Below are 26,455 nucleotides of genomic sequence, written 5' to 3'. Positions count from 1 at the left end.
GCTTTTCTCTGGTTTTGGCTTTGGGCTTTTTGCTTGTGCACTACAAATGCATGCATGATCCACCCTTCCCAGATTCAGTAGATATTTTATAGTGTTTCTGTATCTGCATAGTATGTCTGTACAGTATATTTGTGTGCATTCAATATTAGACAGTATATTCCATCATTGCATATAAAAAATCTAAAAAAAAAAATCAAGGTGTCTGCTGGTAATATGGATTTGATTATAAAATAGCTATTTCTCATGTACATTAGAGAGAGAGAAGGCTTGTAAGCTTGATTTTAGGGTGGCATAGTCAGCATCAGTGATGTTAAATCCAACTAAGCTTACCTAGCTGCTGTGCCCTAGCAGAACCCAGCGCAAAGTTTGACTAGCTCCGCCAGGCTGTTTCTATCCCATTCTCAATAATGCACCTAATTCATCCTAGCAGCGTGTACAATGACTTTAAACAAAACAAGATAAGGCACAAGTTAGAAGTTACATTTTGGCATCTGTTACAATGCTATCTTGAATGTTTACAATGCTTCAGTGCCTAAACGTACAGTGAAAAGATTGTGAATGGAGTTGAACTGCAGTTACTATTGAAGGGTTCTTTAGCTTTCCTCACCTCTCCTGGTATTTTTTTTCCTCCAGTCTTTTCCTCTGATTTTTGTGTTTCCTGGGTTTGTTCTTTTTTCCCCCCCTGGAGTTGGCAGAAGGGCAAGGGGAGAAGGGCAGCAGTATTTAGTGTTTAGTTAATATTACAAGTGAAAAGCTTTGACAGTTAAAAATCTCCCAAGCCAAAACTGGCAAAGCCAGCTGGAAAAAAAAAAAAACCTACAACACCCAAACGTTCCTGTTAAAATTGCAAACTACTTCTTCATTGAAAACGTTCCAGGGTGGCTGCAGGGTACGCTGAGCCAGCCTAAAAGCAGGTTTAACTTAACGTTTTGACCATTTAAGAAGGAAAACAACTCTCTTCCTCCACAATACACTTTGGCACTCAGCAAATAAATTTTACCATAGCAATTGTAAACCCCCTTGAGACATACAAACTCTTCAGTAAAGTGGTCCTCAGCATCGTGTTCTACAAACTAACCTGGATACTCTGCGGTCATTAAAAAGTGCTAAAACCCCATGTGAAATAGCTTAGCATCATGTATTAGTATCATGTTTTGCAATTGTTATGTTAATATAACAGCTGAGTTTTACATTATACCTTTTTGTAAGTATATAAGCAAATGGGTTACAAAGGAAGAAAGCTAAAATAGAGTGTGTGACTTGTCTCAGGTTGAAAAAGTGCTGGAAAGAGAACCTTCACCTCTGAACGTTGGGCCTTTTAGCTGCTTTAGCTAAACCCTGCAGCCCAGCACATTCTGACTGCAGTCACAGGCTGAGGAAGTTCCCCAGAGCTGGGCAGTGGCATGATAGATATTACCTTGCTATGGGCATGAAAGAATTCAGAAGCTGTGAGCTCAGTTCTATGTGAGTGAGTGCAAGCCAAAGGTATGCAAATGGATAACATACCTGTTCTTCTTGAACAGACCTGAATGGTGCACAGAATGACTGCACCAACAGTCACAGAAAAAAAATTTCAGTGATTGTATAGTGGAGCTGCACATAAAGTATGTGCATATTTAGACCTAATTTGAGATATAGCTGCCACAGCTGTATGTATGACTCATAATGGCTGTATTCTTGGCCAGTTCTGACTACGTACATGTAACCACTCAGTTACACAAGCAAAAGCAAGGATTGCCAATATACGCCTTTCTGCAGACTCATTTAATCATCTCTCTTTGACATTGTGGCCTTAGATTCAGTGCAAACAGAAGGACGACTTCACAGTTCTCACAATCTGAAGAATAAAACTTTGCTATATAAGCATAATTTCTTGCTGTGATTTTTCTCAAAATAGATTAATCTCTGTAGAAAATGAGAGCAGAGGCTAATGAGGGTTAAGGCACAGATGGGATGGCACCAGTAGCTACTTCATACAAACACAGCAAAGTAATAGTTTCTAGCATGACATTTAATAAAATCAAGCTCTACTAGGATGCACACATACAGAGGAATTTATTTTGAAGTCAAATATCATGTTGCCTGGCTGTCTTCAGTGGAAATACATGACACGTGGTCTATCTCACCTCACCTTCCATTTAATCACACTTTTAATGAGCAGAAACATCAAGAGTAAACAGCTCCTTTCTCCTCCACCAAAATACTCATTTTCTTTCTATGGTATTTACTTTGAATAACCAGAGTTCATTTTTAGACCCCTGTTCAATATTTCATTCAAAGAACTTTACAAGCATCTTCCAAACGCTATTTTGAAGCTTCAGCAATGTTCTTCTGTATACTGAGAAGCAATGCAAGTTTCATGGGACTTTCCCCCTCTAAAACAGGGTTCTGTCTTTCAGGGCAGGGGGAGGGTCATTTTTTTTTGTTTCCTTATGAATCCAAGTCCATTCCCAGTTGAGAGAAAAGTGAGACCTATGTCGATCAGAATACACTTGCACTGTGGGTAATTTATATATTAGCCCCTCACTTACAGATGGTCCCTAAAATCTAAACGTTATTCAGGAATACGTTATGAATTCAGAGTAACTGAATAATGAAATACTCTGAAAAAAAACCTAGCTCAGTAGGAAAAGCATCAACCTGTGTTTCAGTAGCTACGTGGAACAACAGAGATACGTTTGCATCTTGACACGTGCGCAAGTAACAGTAAATGGTGTTCCTAAGGGCATTTGGTAAGGTGCCGTGCTACTGTATGCTTGGAAGAAAATAATATGGTGTGTCTTTTGGCATCAGTTGCCTTCTGAATAATCACAGGAATGCATATCCAAAGTAAACATCTGTACTACAGCCAAACTCAGTTTGTTCACCGCAAACTGTTTAAAATCACAAGTCAGAGATCCAGAATCACAAGAATGGTTTGACTGAAGGATTGACTTTGTGTTTTATTTTGCCTTCAAGGACTCTCTCAGAGTCCTCACCTCCTGTCTGTAGCAGGAAGATTGAAAGGACATTCAGCTTTTTACACAAAAACTGAATATTCTTCGCAACTTCCTGATTCCAAAATTTTAGAATCCCAAATTCCAAACGTGATACTCACTATAAAATTACACTAGTTGACAGTTCTGCAGGTCCAAAAGCTTTTTACCTATGCCATCAGTTCATTAGAAACAACGAAAGCTAGAGCTGGAGAAAATATTCTCAATGAATTTTTTCAGTGACACCTCTGGTTTGAAAAGTATCCTTACCCTCTACCACCAAAAATATCTAACATATAAAATATCTAACATATCTGTTATTCACCCAGCTCCAAAAATCTTTGGATTTGCAGATTTTTGCAGTTGCTCTCTCATTTTATTCTCTATAATTGGGTGTCTCTGTGCTAATCTCGCTAGAGTATAGCATTTATTGCCTACCAGCTGATTGTTAAATGCTGTATTGAAAGGCTCTTATCACCTATCTTCCTTCTGCCTGAGGGGAATAAGAAAAACTAAGAAAAGTTGTCATTATCTGGGGTAATGGGGGAGCTGAGAAGATCCTGCTGCTTTTCTCTACATTTTGCTGCTGTTTATAGGTGACTTCCAGTGGCAGCACAGGTGTGACATGGCAGTTATAGTCTACAATGGGCACTGGACCTGTATCATGAATGGGCCCAGTCCCATTTCTCTGGCATTAAAATTGAGGGAGAAGACTTCTGGCTTGCTGACGTAGGGAGAGAAAAAGCCCTTTGCCTGTATTAATATTGCTACGTGTCTGAATTGTAACATTGTCTTGAAAACTGCATTTTTTTCCATGGAAGGAGGACAGGGGAAAGGGAGAAAATTCTGGGACCTCTTTGTCTGGTTTTTGAACTGTTATGATGCATATGGATCAAAATTTTAAGACTTATTCTCCAAAAGTGAAAATCAGAAATCTGCATCCTTAAAATTTCTGATACTTGAATGTATTTATTCATCTTCTAAAGTGCTGTCTGGGTAGCATGGTGCTTGGTGGTCATGCCTGGATAATCTCGTAATAGACTGAGATCTACTATTAGAGAAAAATTTAGTGCTGCAAAAATAACATTAAGGTCTGATACTTCAGTTTTCTGTGAGTGACAGCATTTATTTCTTCTTGAAGAACATTAATAGATTTTGCAATTAGACAATAGAAATCAATTATTTTGTGGCCCACATAGTTATTCAGAAGAGCTTGGTAAAGTGAATCATCAAGGCTCAAAAACCCCATGGTTTAATTTAAGTTACATGACTTTTAAGAAAATCTCAAGATTTTCTCAGGAGGGAGGTGAACTTTCTGTAGGAAGAATTATAGAACAGGGAAGGGCTGGGGAAGTCAATCTGAAGGATTTTGGTGCACAAAATCTGGAGGAAGCTGGCACAAGAAGCCTCAAGGGAAGATGGGATGGCAGTGACCCATGTTTCATATTTGAATCCTGTCCTTTGTTTCATTTTTAAAGTAACACTTGTCAGCAAAGTTATAAATAAATAGATTAACCAGAAGCGGAAGGTCGAGATGGAGCTGTTTGCATTAAATTACTAATAACTGTCAGATTAGTCACATGTGGCATTTTCCTCTTCAACCACTGCTCAGTGGGTGAAGCTGAGCACTTGTACAATTAACAAGTTAAGGGGTATTTAAATGGATCAGTACTTTCATCAGGTTAAGTTTCTACCATTTCATTACATTACTTTTGAAATTTACTCTGATTTTATATTGTAGGCCTATATATTCCCTGAAATACACTCCTCTGTGTATGTGGAGCATGAAAAATTAATTCCGTTAACAGGTATTCTTTAACTAGGTCTCTAGAGTTCTGTGAGTCTGAATTATGCTGTACTTTCCAGTATCTTTTTAATTTTGCATGTTCTAGATAAAAAACAGTTTCCTTCAAAAATCATTGCCCTCTTCTCTGCAATGGCAACAAGAGGGGAAGAGGATACTGAAAAGTTCTTCATCAGCATAAATAAATTAAAAGCCCCACTTCATAGAAGCCAAGAGTAACGAAGCTGCTATTAAATGTTTTAAGAGGAAGCTAGAGGCAGAGATGACCAAAATAAAGCTCCCCAGACTCCATATATTAGTGACTCTCTCCACACTTGTATTTTTAATTGTCAGATAATCTATTAGAACTGAAACATAATGACTGTCTATTTGCATGGGCCAAGATATCCTAAATGTAGGAGTATTGCTCATTTTTTTCCAGTGTAGCCCTGCCACTACCTTGTCTGGTGGCCTTAGGCAACCTGTTTCCTCCCTCTGGGCTTCCTTTACCCTCTTGGAGCAAAAGGGATACAAGTAATTTAATTTACTGTGAAAGGTATGACTATCATTTGCAATGTCCATTGGATTCTTAAGATAATGGATGGATGTTTGTTTAACAGAGGGGACATTCCTGGCAATTGCTTTGGCAGGAGGATGCCTTCCCTGTGACAGGAGCTATTCAGTGCCACTTGAGGCAAAGAGAAATCTGGTGGCTTTACAGTCATGCAGTGCTAGTGAACAGAAATGAGAAAGATGCAGAGTCTCTAAGGTGATCCTGTTCTCCTCATATGGGCAAACTTGAATTTTTTAATGCCAACCTTTCCCCTGAGGTACCTCCTTACCTTTCCCATTGCCATTCATGGTATTTTAGGATAGCTTTACCTTGAGTTATGAGAAAATTATTCCGCCTGGACTTCAAACAAAGTATATTTTTATCAACTTAAAGGCATCTTGTAGGCATCTTATTTTTTTGACTGTCTGTTTTAGAGTTTCTTTTTTTACCTAATCACCTTGTTTTTATATAGTCCCTTTTCTAGAAATTAACTATCTGTATGCTGGATGCACTGGGCCTCCTATCCCCCACACAGCTGCATTTTGGCTGTAACCCTCTTAAACCCTTTTGAATTGAGTCCTGAGGGCCATTCAAGAAGAAATTCAGAATGTTATCTTTACTTGTGGGTTCTAAGATTAGCTGTTTGATGAAGCAGTCATTTACTATGTCCAAAAATTATTTATCCCTATCCCTTGTCCTGAAGGCAGTGATCCAGGCTATGTGAGGGGAGTGGAAATCTTCTACTATTGATACTTGCCTGCAATTTACAGATTTTCCTTAAAATTTCAGCTCCTCAAGTCTTGCAGTGCCTTTTCATGAAAAGCTACCATTTTCAGAGTCACATTTAAGTCTGTTTTATACACTCAACACATTTTTTCACTGAGATGGTTATGCAAACATTAACAACCTATCCAAACAAGAACAAACCACAAAGGAGAAACGACTCCTTAACCTGGTCCCTGAAGAGCCATTTGGAACAAATGGCTGTGCACATAATACAGTTTTTTCTAATTAGCATCTTTGGCAATAAGCCACTTGGGTATATTTGATATGCTTTTATCTTAAGATTAAATTTACATTTGCTACTAGGTAGCTCTGACATCTTCATTCTTCTTTTAGATCTCTGTCATAACATAATTATTGTGTGATCACTACTCACAGCAAACCAGCCCCTATTTGTAAATGGCTCAGGCTTATCTACAGCAATGGGCTCTGCGATCGTGTGAGATAAGGAGGGTTCTTTATCTTTAAACTTGCCTCTTAGAATTAAAAATTACTGTTTTAAAGGTTGCAGGGCAGGTGATTTTTTTGGAGCCATATAACAATTCCAAGATGAAAGCTGTAAAAACAGCCAAGAAAATAACTAATAAATAAGGGTGACTTTCTGAAGAGACTGTTTTACATGACAGACTGGGGCACAGATATTAATGACTCTTCCAAAGTTTTGAAGAACTGGATATAGAACAGATCCTTTCTTCAGTCCAGTATCCTAACCACAAAACATTTTCTTAGCACAGACAACTAAGCACTTTCAAAAATACTTTTTCAAGGACAGATTTACAATCAGTGTTATAAGTTGTTACACCTCTTATGAAATCAGTTGATCTGAAGATCTGCCACAGGACTCTAGTAAAAAATAACTTAAATAATAAAAATGTACAGCAAACAAAAGTACTTTCACAGACGTGAGAAATAGTAACAGGTTTTCTTGTACCATGTGAAATTCAATAATTTTCAATTTTTTAATGTTAAATTAGAACCTTTTTTCCAATTCTTGAAGGCAATATCTTCCCTGGTCACAGTAGGAACTGTTGTCTAAATCAGATCAGTTATTCACCTAACTCAGTTAAAGCATTTTCACTATTAGTTTCCTTACCAGCTGCGTTAGTGAAAAGTGAGTCTTTATTCTGAAGTACGAAAAGGATGGAAAATGTTCTACCATTGCAAAGTTACCTGTCACAGACATTGCTTTCGGAGATTAAAAATGGAAAAAGCAAACTTCAATAATAAGGTAAAACAACTGCTACAAATCAAATAGCAATCTAACTCGGTTCACCACAGGGGCCTTTGAGATTTTCATACCTTATGTGCTTAATCAGATTTCAGATGATATCCATTCATTAAGAAAAACGTTTCTATTTCCCTGGGTTAGGAGATTTTTTCCCTTCAAACTGCTTTGTACTCTACTCTCTCCCTTTACCACAAGAGCCGGTTAAGTGTTTAGGTCAAAACCACAGAACAGAAAAATACTAATGCAAAATCAGAAATCTTTTACCCACTCGCAGCTGAGATCTGTTCACCTCTAATACTATAAGGAGAATAAGAAAAAGTGTTCCAGTCACACAAGTCTGAAGTTGTATTGGGCAGTTGTCACTGTGACAAGACCATGCTGAAGTAATACCATGATGCTACTTACATGAGGTCTATCATAAATTAACTCCTTTTCAGCCCTCTAAAAACGACATAAATCTCATTCTGTTAGCTGAGGGTTGCTTTATAATTGCCAAACAGTATCAGATTTCCAACAGAAACAAGGGGTTGGTGGTAGACAAAATATTTCCACACATTTGCGATCCATGAATTGATCACATATAATTTATCAACTCCTTATATAAATAATAGTATAGCATTCATAACGTGTTCTGTGTGTAACATTTGAAGTCTACAACATAGCCACTATAGACTATTACAGGTATAAGGACTGGTGCTACTAGGAATTGAATCCGTTGAATCTAGATTGAACCTGTTGACTAACAATACAAATCCATTGGCAAAAACCATATTGTTCATTTAAAGGGAGATTAAAATATTTTATCTAGGTTTACTAACAATTTGTCACGCACAAGAGTGTCAGAAAGTCTCCTTAACCTTTTCATGTGTATAATTTAACTTCTTTTGTAAAGGATGCTCTTAACCTGGGTTATTTCAGTGCTACACATCACAACGTTGCCTCAGAAGCCATTTAGTGGGCAAAAATGAAGAACAAACAGCTGAATGAAGGATAATGAACTACATATGGGAATGGAAACAAATAGCTAAAGGCAGGACAACTTCTTTACTGGCTTTTCTTTCAAAGTACATGTCCCAAAAAGTCTCTCCTGGGCTCAGATTTAAGAGAAGAAAAACTGTGCCTAGGAATGGTGAACCGTAGATTTAGAAATACAAAAGAGAAATATCTGGAGCCAAAATTTCAATAGAGACAAAACTCAGCTGGAGAGACTTAAAGGGAAAGAAAAAAGCTAAATTCAAAACACTTTGTCATCCAGAACCTCAAATGAAACCCAAGATTTCAGATCGCTGTTTCTCTATTGGAAAATACCAGATGGGTGCTGGTAAAAGTTTCCCCGTTATTCCTGTCTGCTGGTTGAGTTCAGTTACACTGTTATTCTCTACAGGTCTACTGGCTGAAATACTGCTGACAAAACAGTGATGTTGATCTGTGTGGCTCTGGTTTGGGGCTGGTTTTATTTATATTCTAAAGTCTTTACTAGAACTCGTACATTCACGCTGTTGGCTATATAATGTAATACTCTACAATCATTCACTGAGAAATTGTATGATGGTTTTGCTGCAAAAGTTGTGAATGAGCCAGGGAACTGTGGGAAGAGGGAGATGGAGAAGGCCTTGGAGAAATGGATTCTCTCTCCTGCCCCTACCAGGCTGCTTGTGGGGAAAAGAAATAAGTCATTTAAACAGGGTGCTCATCTTGACATTATGGTTGACAAGTAAATTTCCAGGCAGGTAAGAATCCACACAGAATTTAGCAGATATTATTCTCTAAGCATAGAAAATGCTGCCTTACCTAACAGTTCTGAAATATCCCAGTATATACATCTCAAGTGAAGCAGTCAAAATAAGTATTTTTAAGTCTCCCTGATGCTCTGCACACTTCTCAACTATATAAGGTGGACACACCAGCCCCACACCACTCAGAGCTTTTTGGAGCCAGTACTGTAGTGACAGGCACTATAAAAAATCTTCTGAATGTGTTAATACTTCTGCCTTCTAAGATTACTGGAGGAAAATGTGTGTGATCGTGCACTTAAAGGCTGCATCACAATGCAAATGTGCAAGGAACCAAACGAAGTTTGCATAAACAATGATAATTCTGGCATTTCTTAAGTTTTTAGTGCTTGCATTTAACATCTTAATAATGTGCTCTTAATATAGTGGCTTTCCGGTATATAACATGTAATTATCTGAAACCACGTATGTGATGTTTTCTCGGTATCTAGAGAACATTTTGTTTTGTACGTTAAATGTATCCTGAAGAATAATCATTATTTAACTAAAACATCTTTGGTTTTCTTATTGCTTTCCTTTTGTGTGGAAGCCACAGAACAGCTTTTCACATACCAGATGAATAATGTGTAGGAAGAGTGAAAGAGGAAGGGAATTGATGACTGTTTTTTAAGTATGTGAATTTAATTTCACCAGGCACTTTGCACACCCAAATTTATTAAAGAAAAAAAAAATCTCCTTCAGAATACTTCAATCTGTTGTTTTATATGTTATTAGAAAAGTTCATCTTTTACAGAATAATACATTTCAATTGAGGGTTTTTTTCAGTTGTAGGTTGAAGATTAATATACATCAATGTTTTAAGTACTAGGTAGCATGAAATCATTCTGCATCTTCAAACTATACAGCAAAATCCGTACTGGACAATTGCTAGATTACTTGACCAGATTTAAAGGTTTAATAGAAATAAACTTTCTCACACTGCTGTTTTTTTAGAGAAACTCTTTCTCTCATCTGTGCCAGGAGGTAAGAGACAAGCTATCCAATTCACAGATAAACTAAAAAGCATTGTGACACTTGCAGTGGGAAAAATTCCCTTTTCCCTTCCCCCCCAGCAGCTTCTCTGCAACGTAACTGTAGACATAAATCCTTCTCCCCATCAAAAAGTGTATATATCAATACTGAAATGAAGCACACGTAACAGACAGTTATGCAATTAATCTGCCAGCACCATCACTGATTCACATACATCCATGGTTATGAAATGTATGGGGTTTGGAGCACAAAGTATGAAAGGAGAATCTTACTTTTTCAGCTAAAAGGCAGCCAGTGGAATTTTTTCTATATTCCTAATGATCACAGAAATAACACATTCTTGCATACTGTATCACAAGCAAAATATCATAGAAGTCCTAATTCCTTCATGGTAAAAGCTAGCTGCATACCCTCAATACATAATGTCAGAAATATTAATAACATGCCCGAAGCTTTATGGTACATAATATCCACTCACCTCAGTTAAAACTCCAAGTAAATAACCATCAATCAGTTTAACAAAACAAGGCATCAGTAGCAGGAAGTAAGTATTTATCCATTCTCCTATTCATTTCTTCTGCTCCTTGCTACTTACCTCTGAGTGCTGCTGTTGCTCGGAGCACTCAGAATGCAGCAGCTCAATCCAAGGAAGAAGACGGTTATTTCCTTCCACCCTCTGTTACTGTTCTCCCTTGAAACTCCTTCACCTTTTTCTTTTCAAGTTGCACAGGAAAACAAGGATGGACCCTTTGGGCTCTATCCAGGGCTGTTTATATTATGTAAAGCAGATGAATGCATTTCCAATTTTAACCACGAAAATCATGTCTTCACTGACAGGCGCCTGGATCATTAATAGTATACTGCATGCAACTGTGAAAACTCATGTAAGGCTCAGAATTGGGCTCAGGTTTCTAAATGCAGAACCAGATGAAAACCTGCAAATCAGCTTCTCATGTTGCAGAAGTTTCTCTTTTTGTCCCCTGTAGAAGAAGCTGTAAGTCATTGTTTAACCAATATGGATTTTTCATTGGAAATGCTGGAGGAGACCTCTAGACTTCATTTAACACCAGAAACAAACGCACTGGAGATGTTTTGGTCATTAAAGTCCCTTTAACCCCACTGTAACTTTTGGTCAGCTACCACATCAAACCTGTGATTCATTTCTCCCAAGGCAATTTTGCTTACGGCACTGTCAGCAAACAGCTTCAGCACTGTTTGAAAAGACTCCAGCTTAAATTACAGTAGTGAAAAAAGCCCAGTAGTTCTGGGCTTTTCCCTCACCATTTTTTTCTAGAATATTTAAATTCCATCTTATTTTCCACCCAGTCCTAACCATACTTCCCAGAATACAGGAAAACAGACTTTTCTTCCTGCAATCCTAAATGCCTTCATTAGGGAGACTTAACACTGAAGTGTTTTGGAAAGGCAGATGCTCTAGATTTAAAAGAATCAAGAGAGGACTCTCAGTGAACAGCTGCATTGCTCTTGGCTTCAAGTAAGCCATATCTCGGAATGGTTTTTTACATTATTTTGTCTCTGGGAACGTGTTATTACCATCTAAATTTAAAAACACTGGTTTTCTTGCATGAAGGCAAAAGCAGACTTAAAACCACAATGACTGTTCTGTTCAAGTATTCTGTGGTGATGATCCAGAAAATAAGATCAAATTGAAAAACAGTTCTTGTTTGAGAAGATCTTTGCTTGCAAGGTGTCTGTACAGAACTGGCCAAAACCACAGGGACAGGAATACTTATACACTTAGAAATATAATCACTATTCACAGTTCTTTGTTGAAATCTCATTCTGCAGCTGCTTGCGCTCTTTGTTGACTGCTCTGAAATATCTTGTCCCTACTATCAAGCAGTATTATTTGACATCTGTTAGTAGACTGAAATGTTGGACATTACATTCTTGTTTCGAAGTTATAATTCATTTTAATTCAACAGACGTATGTAAAACAGGTATAGGCTTTCAGTCATAAACAATGGACAGCCTGTTTCTTATTCCCTGAGGGATACTTTAAGGAACAAGTCAAATGAAATACTGTTTCAATGACTATTAACATAATTAGGAATCTTTTAAATAATGTCAATTACATAACTTAGGTCAAAATTTTTTCTATACCTATATAGAAAATACAGATATAGATATATGCTCTAGCTAAGGACTTCCTTGCGTTTTCTGAGTATGACTTTTGCATTTCAGAAGTATTTGACTCTCTCTGGAGGGAAAGCCAGTCCAGAGATCTGAGAACTTTGCTGTTTGTTAAATCTGGATTTCCTGATTGTTTTTATGTAATTACATCTGTAATGTGACAAGAGATTAAATGCAATGCTAAGTTGAAAAAGATATTCTCAATTCTTTCTCTCAAATTTTCTCTCTTTAGTAGAAGTTTGCTAGAGAGCATTATCCTGATACATCAGTCAATATCTGGCTATTAATCTGTTATTCAGTAAATTCTTCCTATTATAATCTGTCAGGCATGTGCTGCAAAGTCTAATCATCTTTCTGTGTTGTATCATAAAAGAAAGAAGGATATTGAGTCATCTTTTAAGTCTCCTCACCTTGTTGCTGCCAAGACTGGCATCTTCTGAAAGATTCTTGAATTCAGAATTTCTAAGATTCCTAAAATTGTGTGGATAAATAAGGCTCTGATCAAAATACTGGATAGCTAGGTAAAGTAGGGAAAAATGTAAGACAGAATTCAAACAAGGAAAAGGAAAAACATCCTTACATCTAAAAGTGTGTTTCCTTGCTTGTATTTAAGTCCTAAGCTAGTTAAAAAAAAAAATTACTATCTCACCATTCTGTGTACAGAATTCATCCCTTCTGCTTCCTGAAGTTCTGAAAAAAGCCATGACAACCAAAGGCCTAACTTTCAAATATAAATAAAAAATATTAAGCACGTCTCTATTAAAAATTAAAGACTCTGACCCAACAAAGTTCCCAAACATGTGCTTAAATTTAAGTATGTGGTCTTAACAAGGTTAATAGGATTCATCTGTCAGTGAGATGCCTTATGCGCCAACATGCTTCTTCGAGTTTTAAAACCACATTTGCTAAGATTCTAAATACTTGAAATTTAGGCACACAAGTTTGGCAAAAGCTGAAGAAATGAAACAGATCTTTTCTGGTTTAGAAGTTTATATGAATCAAGACTCTCTAGGCCAACATAACTGGTTGTTAATCAATGGAGTTGTGTCTTGGTGACACCAGTAATGTTGGAGGGCTTCTGAGGCTGACTGCATCGACCAAGGCAAGTTGAAACTTTTGATAGAGGACTAAGCTAACAAATGAATGAACATATCAAGGAATTTGATGTTTTGTACTCTTGCTGATGGGAAAAAGTCCCCAAAAGCTTGGAATGGCTTAACACCGGATTCAGATTTTCCATTGCCATAAGTAGAAGAGGTTTTCCTCCTTAACAGGACCCAGACTTTAATCTTGCCTTTTTGCATGAGATTCAGAATTCTCATTTTTACACTTCCATATATGAAGCACTTCTGGCAACTCACAATGCAGGAATAAATAATCTCTATAGTGAATTCATGTCTCTTTAAAATATCTCTTTAATAATCTGAAGTCCATTCATACACTGTGGTGTTCTCCATGTGCTGAAGAACTAAATTTTTTAAGCCTTTATTAGCAAATATACTTCAAGTATGTGAAGTCTGTAAAGCATCCTTAATGCTTCATTTAAAATTGTGTGCATGTGGTAATAGTTTTGGATATAGTATTCTACATTTCAGCTGTCAGTGTATTTCCGTGTTAGAAGTCATTCATTTATTTCTGAGAACATAGATCTTCTTTTGATTACAGATAAAATGTAAAATATTCTTTGCTGGTACTAAACGGTGAACCCTTTCATTAAATCTGGGCAACGCTCCATCTTCCATGGCTTTATTGTACAGTTTGTTTATAAGCCTTTCAATACAAAGAGATTAAATTGTCAAAGTTACCAGGTAATGACTTGAGCAATTGATATAGCACAAACCTGGCATACAAAACCCTACATAGATACTGGAATTCTTGTTTCCTCTTTGAAGAAGAAGTGTATGGGGACAAATTGGCTAGGTTACCTCTTGAAAATCCACAGTGTTTTCCTTCTGATTCCTGTTTTTCAAGAAAAAAATGATCATGTGAAAATTTGTCTGTGTATCAAAGTGCTGAATGCTAATTTTAGAATTCTTCAAATAGCTTCACTAGACTCTTTGAAACACTCACACTGAAGAAAAACTGGCATTTGAAGAATCTCTCTTCAACTGGTTTTAAAATAGGTCAAATTAGGACTATAACTTAGTATTTCTTATATACCCATAAGCTTTGTTGGGACTCAATTTTGAAACATTCTTCTATGAGATTTAATGAATACCTCTAGAAGAGGCACATTCATAAAAATTGGAAATAACTACTCTTTAAACCAGAAAGTTTGAGATTTAGAAAGACTGTAGAACTAAACATTTATTCTCCTGTTATCATGAACCAGAAGAAGTCCCTCATTTTGAAGCCTTTTCCATTGAATACACTTAACATGTTTGGAGTACTATGTTACTACTTCAATACTTAACATTTGTAACCTTTTCTGATTTGGAATTAATGTTACAGTTAATAGAAAAAGAGAGACCAGATATTTCAATAAATTGCTGGAAGTATCTTTAAAATATCCTACAAAATAGTACCAAAAGCTACAAAATTCATATATCACTATCCCTGTGTCTCTTGATCAGCCTTAATTAGGATAATTTTGGTTTTTAAATGTGCCAATAAGCAAGTTCCTTTTGTTTTCTTAATAAGGTCTTTTGTCATTTTTTATTTTTATCATCTGTCACAAAAATTTGTTGTATGTGTAAGCAATTTAATGGTTCACTGAAAGGTGGTTATGCAACTGAATTGTATAAAATCCTGTCCAACCCAGAAATTACTGTAAGGGGGAAACTGCAAAATGGTGAAAGGCTGAGAATTTAAATATGTTTTCTTTTTGTATTTATATATTTTATATGTGATCGTATAGAGCTAGTCTTGGTGTTATCTTTTGAGTGTAAGAGGGAAGAGGAGATTAGGTACCTCATGTTGAGAGGTCAGGACCAGATATTCACTGCCTATTTCCAGCACAGCCAAGACACTAGAGTCATAATTTAGCCAATGGGAATATGTAGCACCATATCTGTTCTACTCAGGTCTGAAATTATGATTTCAACAGTATACCATTGTTAGCTCCATTTCATGGTTAGTTGTTGAAACAGAAGCCACTCAGTGCAATGCTGAGCTATTATTAAAATCATTAATTCTGGTCTTAACAGCATAGGCAAAGAAAGATAAATGCAGTATTCCAGCTCCACTGATGTCAGAACTCAAGGGCTTTCAATCAATACTCATTACAATCCTGTAAATTAATACTGTGGGTGGGAAAGTCGGGGAGGGGCGCTTAATCAGGGATTATAGGGATAGCATGAAGGGTAATGGTTTTAAGCTGAAAGAAGGGAGGCTCAGTTTAGATATTGGGAAGAATTTTTTTCTTGTGAGGGCAGTGAGGCACTGGCCCAGGTTGTCCAGAGAAGTCCCATTCCTGGAGGTGTTCAAGGCCAAGTTGGATGGTGCTTGGAGCAACCTAATCCAGTGAGAGGTGTCCCTGCCCATGGCAGGGGGATTGGAACTGGATGATCTTTAAGGTCCTTCCAACCAAACCACTCTATGATTCCATGAAATATTATCAATTGGTAAAGCTTATTAGCTACTGTGACAGTATATGCAGCTATTCTAATTGTGAGGATCAGAGTAAAATGAATGCAAACAGCAGATTCTGCCTGTATTACTCACTTGCATCACTGAAACATACATATTTATCTTACCGATTGTTGTGAGCATTAATCTATGAATGAAGCTGGATGATATGACTCTAAACTGATTATACAGAAGTACTACTCCAAAAGAAGTGAAAGACCTAACATTGCATTTATTTAATTGGCACTGATTTTTGCAGGAATAAGAGCTCATTTTAGGGTATTTGACAGAATAAAGAAATGTTATCATGCTATACACTTGTTTCTGCAATCACAAGATATAACTTCATAATTCAGGTTATTTTCCAAGCACTGCATCCTTTGTGAAACCAGAAACTCTTCCTTTATATTTGACTACATGATCTTCTGTGACCCTTTTCAACCTGAACCACCTTATGATCCTATGATCTTTTTATCTAGCCCTGAAAAATAAAATTCATGTCCACAACCATCAATTATTTACCTCTATTTTTACCGATGTCTCAAAAGAATGTCTTAGACCTCAGGCAAAAACACTAAAGCACGATACAAAACTCCAATTGACCAAAGCTGGAAAAGCTTAGAAGCTTATAAATTATCCACTATTCTAGACTGCTAGAGCAACTTTTGTAAAACAAGAAATGGTAAGTCAGGTTCATTTTGTCTCAGCACAAAAAAAAAAAAACCATAGAAGTGGAAAAATTGTTGATTCTTTAGGTGAATTTTTGTATTTTGAATTGAACTTGCTAGTTTGAGCGCCAACTAAATCTCTGAGGGAAGCTTTACAGACATTACCTAATATCACATACAATGCATATGTCTCTTCTTGCCTGTTAAAATAAGATCCCTGTAACTTCTAATATTCACCACCACAGAGCATATCACTTGAAACATGGATGACCATTTTTTCATCGGCCAACATAAAAGAAAGTGAAAAAAGCAGTAACACTGGATGGTAAATCACTCTAAGATGTTGTTCTGTTTCTTATATTATATAACCTTCACTTCACAGGCTATCTTGCTTTTTTCATCTGACGTCATGATGCTCTTTCAGAAGAATAATCAATGAGAAGGCAGTTCACACACTGCATAAAAGTATGTATTTTGTTTGCAGTTAGTTCTGAAAACATGGACTTTTGTCCTCTATATACAGGATACATCATTAAACAACTGAATATAAGCACACTGTATGTTGCACAGGCCGTAGCCTTGAAACCATATTTTCACTGCTCTGAGGACTAAAACTGGCTAATATTTTTATGCATATACAGAGATTCCTATCAGCATGTCATGAATTGTTGAATTTTTGTCTCATAACGCTTTCATGAAGTGCTGGTTTGGGCCTCTCTTCATCAGCCTCTCTCAAAAATTGCTGTAAGAATTTGAAACTGGCTCTACATTAATCAGCTAAGAGTAAGATATACCAACATGATATATCTCCCCATAGCAATACACTGGAAGTACCAGTGACATATTAACGTGTACCAGAGAAGGCCACTCCAATATTCAGCACCAAGGTCAGCTCAGGACTACACAAAACTTATAAAAAAAGGACCCTGATTCATTAAAAAGTCAAAACTCCTATCAAAAATATAGAGAAATCCTGAATTAATAAAATGCTTGTTGGAAATAAGCAATCCTGATTGAGAAGATTTTATGAAAAATCATCTAAACTGTAATTTTTACTCATTAACTCTATTCTTCATTGAACATTCTATGTGGAGTATAACATAAATGGTTAGCTGTGAGACACAGTTTGTAACATTATTTCCTCCTAGTAAGCACAGTATAGTTATCTGTATGTGTGGTGGAAGAAAAGCCAGATGAATTGTGCATTGCACTTGCATCTATTTTTCTTTCAATTGCCTATGTACAAAATATGGGCTAAATATTGCCTTTAGGCACAGTCTCGAACAAAGATCATAAATTGCACAATCTCAGAAGACATGATATTGTAGTACAATTGCCTTTTTCGCTTCAAGATAGGCCAGCCACAAATTAACTTTTCAGGAGCAGTCTATAGCATGTCTGCAATGTCTCAGAATGCACTCATTAACCAGGACGCTGCATTGTTACAACAAAAGCTTTTATCTCTTTCTCCTTCTTGTCTGCTCCTCAACTTCATCTTCCAAAGAAGAAAGATGTCATAAGTAACACAATGCATGTACACCCCCCTGTAAGCAGACAGAGGCAGGCATTCATTTTCACTCCCTTAAACAGATGTATGTAGTCTTTCACAAACCTAGAGATTAGCGGGTGATGTGCACCCGCAGCCCAGAAGGCCAGTGGTATCCTGGGCTGCCTCAAAAGAAGCAAGGCCAGCAGATCCAGGGAGGTGATTCTGCCCCCCTATTCCTCTCCTGTGAGACCTCATCTGGTGACAGGGGACAGGACAAGAGGAAATGGGAGATTTAGGCTGGAAATTAGGAAAAAATTTTTGACAGAAAGGGTCACTGGGCACTGGAACGGACTACCCAGGGAGGTGGTTGAGTTACCTTCCGTGGAGGTGTTTAAGGCACAGGTGGACGAGGTGCTGAGGTTTAATATTTGATAGAAACGGTTGGACTCGATGATCTGGTAGGTCTCTTCCAACCTGGTTATTCTAGGATTCTATGATTCTATGAATACTGTGTCCAGTTCTGGAATCCTCAACATAAGAAGGATATGGAACTGTTGGAACAGGTCCATACTGTATATGGGAAATCCCAACACAAAGAGAAGAGTTAATCACTGTATATTTACTTAAGTAAACAGACAGATACAGTAGTGCACGTAAAGACATTTCAGCCTAAAAGTTGTCCTTTATGTGAATCTAAGGGCTTTTTTACACGGCAGCTCTTACAAAATCTCATCCAAATTATCTAACCATGTATGCTCGGCGTAGCTTAATTAAACCATTTGCATGAACACTCTTAGAATTAAAGTAATCTTAATTCAATTTAAGTTCATTTACTTTGGAAAAGAATAAACCTAAATTAAATTGAGCTCACTTTAATTCTCGACACAGTGTCCACATAGATTTTAATAGTTAATTAATCCACTGTACTTTCAGAAGTGTAACTGCATGGATTTTCATAATCTTTGTTTATGTAAACAAGCTCTAAACACACTCTTATATTATTTCAAGACTAATATTTTCAATTACATGCCATATGGGCTAATTTAACAGTCACTAGGAGGAGCCAAGTATTAGTGGATTGTTCTTAACTAAGACTGTATTCTCCATCGCTGTGTAGAATACACAATTTTTTACATACTCTCTGAATTACAGTCCTTAATGTAGCCCTTCAGGCCTTCAGGTCTACTGATAATGAACAAAAGAAGCCAAATATGATTCTTTAGGAAAAAAGAGTATTTATTTAATTCCAGGTCTGAAGATGATATGCTTAAAGATGTTCCTTTGCAAAATAGCTTATAGCATAAGAATTGGATTTTCTAGATAACAGATGCACTAAAACCACAGTTTGAAACAATTTTTGGACTGTGTCCCAGAACAAATCAATCCTATGGATTCAGAAAATACTAAGACATCTAGAAATGGTAATTAATTTGATATTGTAATTTTGAAGTCCAAGAAAAAACTCTGATTTATAGCTGTTAAGGCTCTAACTTAACAATTATCAACAGTGTTTTTTTAAGTTTCACTGTTCCCAAACTTGTTGGGTTCCCTCTTTAGTTTCAATTTTTAAAATGTTCTCCTATTCATGGGGTGAGAAACTTAATCTTTGGCTGCAACTCTGTTCAAATCACAGCTTGTTAGGCATGGTTCATGTTAACTGTGATTTTAGCTGGCAGGGCACTAGATTAGTTGCTGACATCAAGCCAACATTTAATTTTGTTTTCTTGAGTCATATGTTGCCAGTTCCCATGACAACTGATCTTCTAGCCTTCAGATTTACTAGAGAGAACCATTAAAATGGCCAGGAGTACATATAGAGATTCTTTGAAGTAAATGGAAGTTCAAGTGTTTTCTTCAATGGAAATGACAGGATCTTACCAGCTTTTACTTTAGTAACACGTGACTTCTGTTCCTGAAAACACAGATGTTCTTGTATTAGAAAAATACAGTGAATGGGGTTTTTTTTAACAAGAAATCTGTTTAAGTATCTTTCTACTACATCTACATCATGAAGGTCTTTGTGTCTAAAATCACATGATGCAGAGCACAGGCAAAAATATCTCTCTATTCTCACTTGCATAGCAGTAATGAAAGATTAAATAAAGATAAGGATTTATTCTAGAGTCCCTGTACATTTCAATTTCTTGTTTCACAGATGTGTGATTTAAAGGAAGTATTTCAGGAAGACATCATTGCTGCCCTAAGTCAACCCAGAGGTTGTAATAGATCAGAGGAAAAAGCCAAACAGAATGCTATGGGAGCTTCTTGAAGCAGAAATACCTTTGGCTAAAAATAGTAGTCAGTGTACATATATTATATATATTTTATATATGTATGACCCCTATACTCAAAGGTTATGAAAGCTTAAGAAAAGAAATAAATAGCATGTTGGATCACAAGCAGTCCTTTTAGTAGAATGTTAATATGCAGTGGTTATTTCTAATCTCACAGAGTTTCATAAGACCCTGTGCAGAAGTGGTTTCCAAAGACTGAATTCCATATTGTTCTTATACACAGTGTTGAAAATATTGAAAAGCACTAAGCACTCCCAAATCCCTTTGAAATAAATGGAAGCACAAATATCATAGAAAAACATACATAATTGGATACTCTTAGCGACTTCAGGGGAAAAAAAAATAACAGGCTGTCTCTCTACCTCTTCATTAGGTAAATATTTGCCTCTAGAATATGGGAAGAAAATAAGCAGCTTTGTTATTTGATGCAGGTATTTTCCACTACCCAAGAGCTTGTACTACCAAGCATCATTTGCAGGGGGATGTCCTATTACCCCAGACCTCCACAGAAGGTGCAGCAGGCATTGCAATGCTTCAAACTCAGATGTAGACATGATATTCACGACTGCATTCTAAGAATTAATGGTCTTCTGCAAAACCAATGGACTAGAGGGTTTTATGTACTCTGCTCAGTTTATGTTTCATTATACATATTTACATGATTTTTCCAGGCTGGTTCTTCAACAGGCATTCAAGATTGCTTCCCAAAATGTGAGTGTACATTGACCTATCTGCTCAATTAAAATGGAGAATAAAGCAGTTAACTCTGAGAAGAAGCTACCTTGCTTCTCCTCTCCTGCTCTGCCCAGCAGGAGCAATTTAAACATTTTAATGTTAGTGGGGGTGTATGTGGGAGAAAGTGAAAGATAAGAAAAGAGAACACGCCAGTTCCTCAGCTTGAGTTAACTATCTCGATTCCACCGAAGAAGCCATTTTGCAGTAGCTGAAAATCTAGCCCATTAGGAATTACAGTGGCCAAGTATGTTTGGTACCCGTCATACTGCACGTAACTGGCTTCCCCTCACAAGAACTTTCTCCCATTTGAGCATAAAGCCACCCCTTGCACTAGATTGCTGTGACTGGTAAAAACTAGTGTAAACTAATGAAAAAATGAAGCGCTGTAGCCAGGATGTGTGATTGCCATCTTTCAATACTACAATGGAGATTAAACAACTGCATACATTAAATCTGGCAGTATTTGCTGTAATGGTTCGGGCTGTGAATTCAGGCTCTGTGTGCTTGTCTTAGAATGCAGTTGGCTCATGAATGTCATTGATGCAGAGGCTGGCATACACTCAAAATGCTGTTTCATGTTTTGCTTTTATCTTTAAATATATTTGAGTAGGTTTTTCTCTCTTCTAAAACAGCTCACATAATAGGTAGACCTAAAAATGATCTAATAGCTTCAATGCCTTAGAGCTACTGCCATGCATGGAATTCAAACTGTAACTATAAAAAGAAGGAGGACTTTCTCTCTAATTCTCATTTTTAGCTATTTCTGTATTTTTTTGAGGACAGAAATCGTTCATGTTTCAAGTCCACATCAGTTAAGTAAAATGCAATCTGAAAGTTATTACAAGTCATCTTGGGGAATGAAGGCAAAAATCTGGAGGGGTTGTCTGGGTGAGAAGTCAGTAAGTTTAAGAAGGTTAGTAGTTACTAAATAAGGTTATAGAGTGACAAATTTGTTTCAACAGCCCTTGCTTTTTAGTTGAATAAAATTATATCCATTATAGCTGAACAAACAATTCTTGATGAGTAATATATTTATAGCTTCTTTCTTTCTATCTGCATATTCCCTTTGATTCTGTTACACTTTTCCTGGCACTACCATCAACTTGCACTTGCTAGATTATTTCTGCAGTGTTCAAAATGTGTGTTGTGTGAGTTCAGCAGCCAAATATGAGTGGCATTGCTCAATTCTAGTCCAATACCTCATGTCAGTTCACTCTATGACTGAGTGCAACTCTTAATTAAGTTTATTTGCATGCACGCAAAACATATGCTTGGTTTTTCAAATATTGCTTTGTACAGATGCTGCCTAATTTTGTTAAATGGGAGAGACCGTGTTAACTTTTAGGAGAAATTAACCAAATAGATTGAATCGGTTGAGTGTGTTTGCAGACTAACACGACCATTTGGTTCCATGATTGTGAGAATTTAAATATGTTATGTATTTGATAATGCTCTGAAATACAAATTTGTGATTTTAACAAACGTGGATTTCTATTGGGTTTTATTCCACGCTTCACTCCAGCACAGGCTGACTCTATGTGTTCTGGGACACATGCATATTAAGACATTCCTGGAGACTTATTTTACATTGAACCATAGCCATTATGACTTTGGATGAGATGACTGAGGATGCACAATGTCCGTAGTTGGTCTGTCCATTAGAATATGCTTTGATTCGGTCATCAGAGCCTTGGGTCATACTTCAAAGAGGTAGACTATGTTGTATCCTCTAAATCTATTCTAATGATTCAGGTATGTAATCAGAGACTGTTATATTTATTATGAATAAAAGGAACAGGATGATATTAAGAAGTTCTTGAGACAGGCTTAATTGATAGTGTATTTGGTAATCAATAGCTAATTAATAAAATGAAAGCAGAATATAATGGATTTATACCTAATTTGTATGACAAAAGTCATCATTAGATCTCTTCAACCGTCACTAGTTCTGTCTCTTCTGCTATGAGTGATTCTGCTCCCTGAAAAAAGTCTAGCGACATTATCAAACTGCCAAACTATACAACTGATACAGCTAAAACTTTCTGGATTGTCCTCCTATGTAAGCTGGTTCTCTGAGGGATCCTTTCCCATTTCTTTTTTTCCATTTCATGGTGAAATGGATTATGCAGATACCTCAAGGCTAATCTCAGGAGAATTTTCTAAAAGTAAAGATTTACAGAGAAAAACCCTTACCCTAACAAAACATCACATCAGTCATGGTCTCTTGTAGAACTCAACCTGGCTTAGTCTGGAAAGGAACTGTCAAGTCTTAGGTGTGGAGAAACCATGAGTAAGTGAAAGCAGATAAGCTCCTCTGCTTCTCGTTCATTCAGGTGCAACTCAAACTAAAATTTGACACTTTGTAAATGGGAACAACTATGTTCTTTTCTGCTTCTAAGGAGATGCTCATGCCCTACAGGTATGCAACTCCAGAATAAGCACTCCCTGTCTTAACTAACGTGCAATAACCTATCTTTACCAATTCAGAATCAGTCTGTTTGCCACATTTAAAACTGTTGTGACAAGATTAAATGAAGTGACTGTTGAGAAACTGAAATCAGAACTTAAAGAGCAGTGATGGGGTAATCATTTAGTAGCATGACTTATTCAGTCTTTAGAAAAAAAGAAGAGAAAGGAAAATGAAAGGAAAAGGAAAAAAGGAAAAGGAGACTCATGGTTCTAAAATTTGTGTATTTCTAGTAAATAAGACAGTCCTCATCTACCAGAAAACTAGACAAACACATAAGAATCAGTCTTTGATTAAAATAAAAAAAAAGCACTATTCATCCAATCTGGTTAAGCAATCAATTACAATCGTTTGGTTGAAATACATTTAAGTGGTAATTGTGTGCGTAAGTGCTTTGAACATTTAGTATAATATATTGTACAAAATGAAACAGGCATGGCGACAACATATAAAAGAGAGTTCTTTTACATACAATGAAGAAAATTTGTAAAATCAGATGCTGAAATACACAAATCATTTGTATGCACAAAAAATCCCATGAGTGCATATGCAAACCACTTAATTATGCCTGTTAGTTATTGTAATTGCCATTAACATGTGCAATTACTTGCTCTGCATTTCTAGGTGAATGGTTAAATCAGCTACAAAATTATGAATAGCTGAAAAATTCTGTTTCAGTTCCCAAGCCATTTCATTAAATCTCTTATTGTATAGTAAACAAACTGCACATCATGAACCAACAAATTGCAAACTATATTTTTTCTTGAAGTGGCTGTAGTATTCCCAGAAGCAATGAGGTTCTGTTGTTCACAGAAAAAGAATTCCACATGCAATTGCAGTGAAACTGTCCTTCCAGTCCCTCCCATCAGGGCTTAGGAACACAATGACGATTGCTTATTCAGGCCCCTTCAAAACCTGGATGTTCCGTTAGGACAGTTATATGTGTTTTAATGCTGGTTGTGGTCTGAATATTTGAGCACTTTCTGTATAAAATCATTAGCAATAACTTAAGTTACTTACAAACATAATTTCCTGGCTCTTCTCTATTTTTTGAGGGGGCCAAACTTTGGTTGAAGTTGGGTTTTCTGGAGTCTTTTTCAGGAAAAGGAAGAGAAGAATATTCTGGAACTTGAACAGGTGTTACAACTGTAAATGTAATTTTTAGTGGAAAAAATTGGAAAATTAGGATGGTTATGTAATACTTCTTAAGGACTATCAGACTATATTTGCCCAAGCAATTGTGCAAGACTGTTCCACAGTTAAATGCACTTGAATTTAAAAGCTTTGTTCTTATCTCTTGTGATGACCAAATGGCTTCATTCTTGGCTCTGCATTCCGAATTGTTTTAAAGAAACAGCTCTTACAGTTTTACTTTATTGGCTGAAATTCACTCCTAAATACAGCAGAAGTTTGAGCAAGCTCTTACATAGGGATATTAGGGCCAAAGTTGATGTTCTAAATTGGCTTCTCCTAAGCTCACACAGAGCTAGTTTGAGGATGTGACAGCACATGAGCCACGAAGAGAAAGAAAACGTGGGAAACACAGACTACCCTTTGGGTTGTGCTTTTCAACTAATGAGTTGACAGGAAAAGACAACAAAATATAAAGGTAAATGGGTGGCAAATCCAATCCTGTCGTTACCTCTCCTTTTCCTACCTCCCCCACCCATAAAGACTCCAATTTTTTTTTCAGCAACAATGCTAAAAATTGAAAAATTAATAATACCCAATGGCTCCCCTCCCCTATCCTAGAATTTGACCATAGCTGCAGTGCAGACAAATCTAGCTACATATTTTTAAAATTCAGATTCAAGCAACAACATCAACAACAGCAAAACCCCAGACCCCTTTCTTTCCCATCAAGACCTGGACCACACAAAGACTGTAATTACCAGAATTACTGCTGAGGAGAGACCATACAGAATGCAATTATACTATTAAGACTGGGTAATGAGAATAGCTTGCTTATTAGAAAAAAACATCTACTTGTCCTACACTATTATTTTCACTTATATAAAATAGCCTGCTTAGGAGATACTACAGTTAAATTGTGACTATGCATATCAAATTGTTTTTCAATGGATGCAGTTTATGTGACAGCACAAAACCTGAGAAAGAATCACGATTTTGTGTCTATAAATTTAAATACTGCAAATAATTTTGCAGTGATGCACTGGTTTAGATGTGCAACTGTGAGTTTCCATTATCCTCAAACAAACTGATGGACAGTGATATGATGGACAGATGAACAATGATATGAAATGCCCATTAAAAATATATAGTTAAATTTCAGAAAAAAATCTAAAAAGAGTAAAATAATTGCAATTCAAACATCACTTTTTCTGGATTCTGACGTTGGAGCCACTTTGAATTCCCGGATTTGGAGAGAAATGGAAAAGATTAAACAAATAAACCATAATACTGGTAATCCCAAAGTTGCTGACAATTTATGAAAATGGCCCTATGTACATGTTTGGGAAACAACTGCTGTAAATAACCCATCCGTCATGAGAAATAATCCTAAATAACAAGGGCGGCACCTTTAGTAGACTTAGATGGCAGTTGAATAGATGAAGCCTTCTTCATATCTCAGAAGGCAGAGTGCGTTATGGGCAGAACAACAATGAAATAAAGCTGCTGCTTAAAGCACTCCAGATGCACTATTCTGAAACAGTTGCTTTGAAGTCATACCTTCTGAAAGCTACTGAAACAGGAAGATGAGAGCAGGAGCACTGGGTCAGTCAGGCTTCTCACAATGGCAAAATGTGTAATTGTGTACAAAGGAATCTCAGTGCTGTTTCTGGAGGATACAAAACATCTGAGTTATCAATGATTTTATTTTGTGTGTAGATGTATGTTACATGGGAGATGCGGGAACAAAAAAAATTGATTTTGACAAGGTATAATTAAAAATTGCAAATAATAGTGATGATTTTAAAGTCTGGAACGTGACTTGGATACTAATGAAGTGCTAGGACTTCAGCATTTTAGCCC

At 36.6% G+C, this 26,455-nt stretch overlaps 1 protein-coding gene across 3 annotated transcripts in view; it reads right to left on the bottom strand.

The window, feature by feature from the left end:
• The window catches only part of PHACTR3 (phosphatase and actin regulator 3), a 105,438-nt gene that overhangs the window by 64,295 nt on the left and 14,688 nt on the right, over positions 1-26,455 (bottom strand). Inside the window, exon 1 of one of the 3 annotated variants that reach the window (XM_069871977.1) lies at positions 10,683-10,845. The exons of the other annotated variants lie outside the window; for them this stretch is intronic. The gene's annotated coding sequence lies outside the window, so the exon portion shown is untranslated. Of the gene's footprint in view, positions 1-10,682; positions 10,846-26,455 lie in introns of those variants that run through there. 3 annotated transcript variants of the gene reach the window in all.

Source organism: Phaenicophaeus curvirostris, chromosome 18, assembly GCF_032191515.1.
Source record: "Phaenicophaeus curvirostris isolate KB17595 chromosome 18, BPBGC_Pcur_1.0, whole genome shotgun sequence".
Taxonomy (NCBI): domain Eukaryota; kingdom Metazoa; phylum Chordata; class Aves; order Cuculiformes; family Cuculidae; genus Phaenicophaeus; species Phaenicophaeus curvirostris.
Note: the sequence above shows the minus strand (reverse complement) of the source record. Positions and strands in the feature narration are given on the sequence as shown.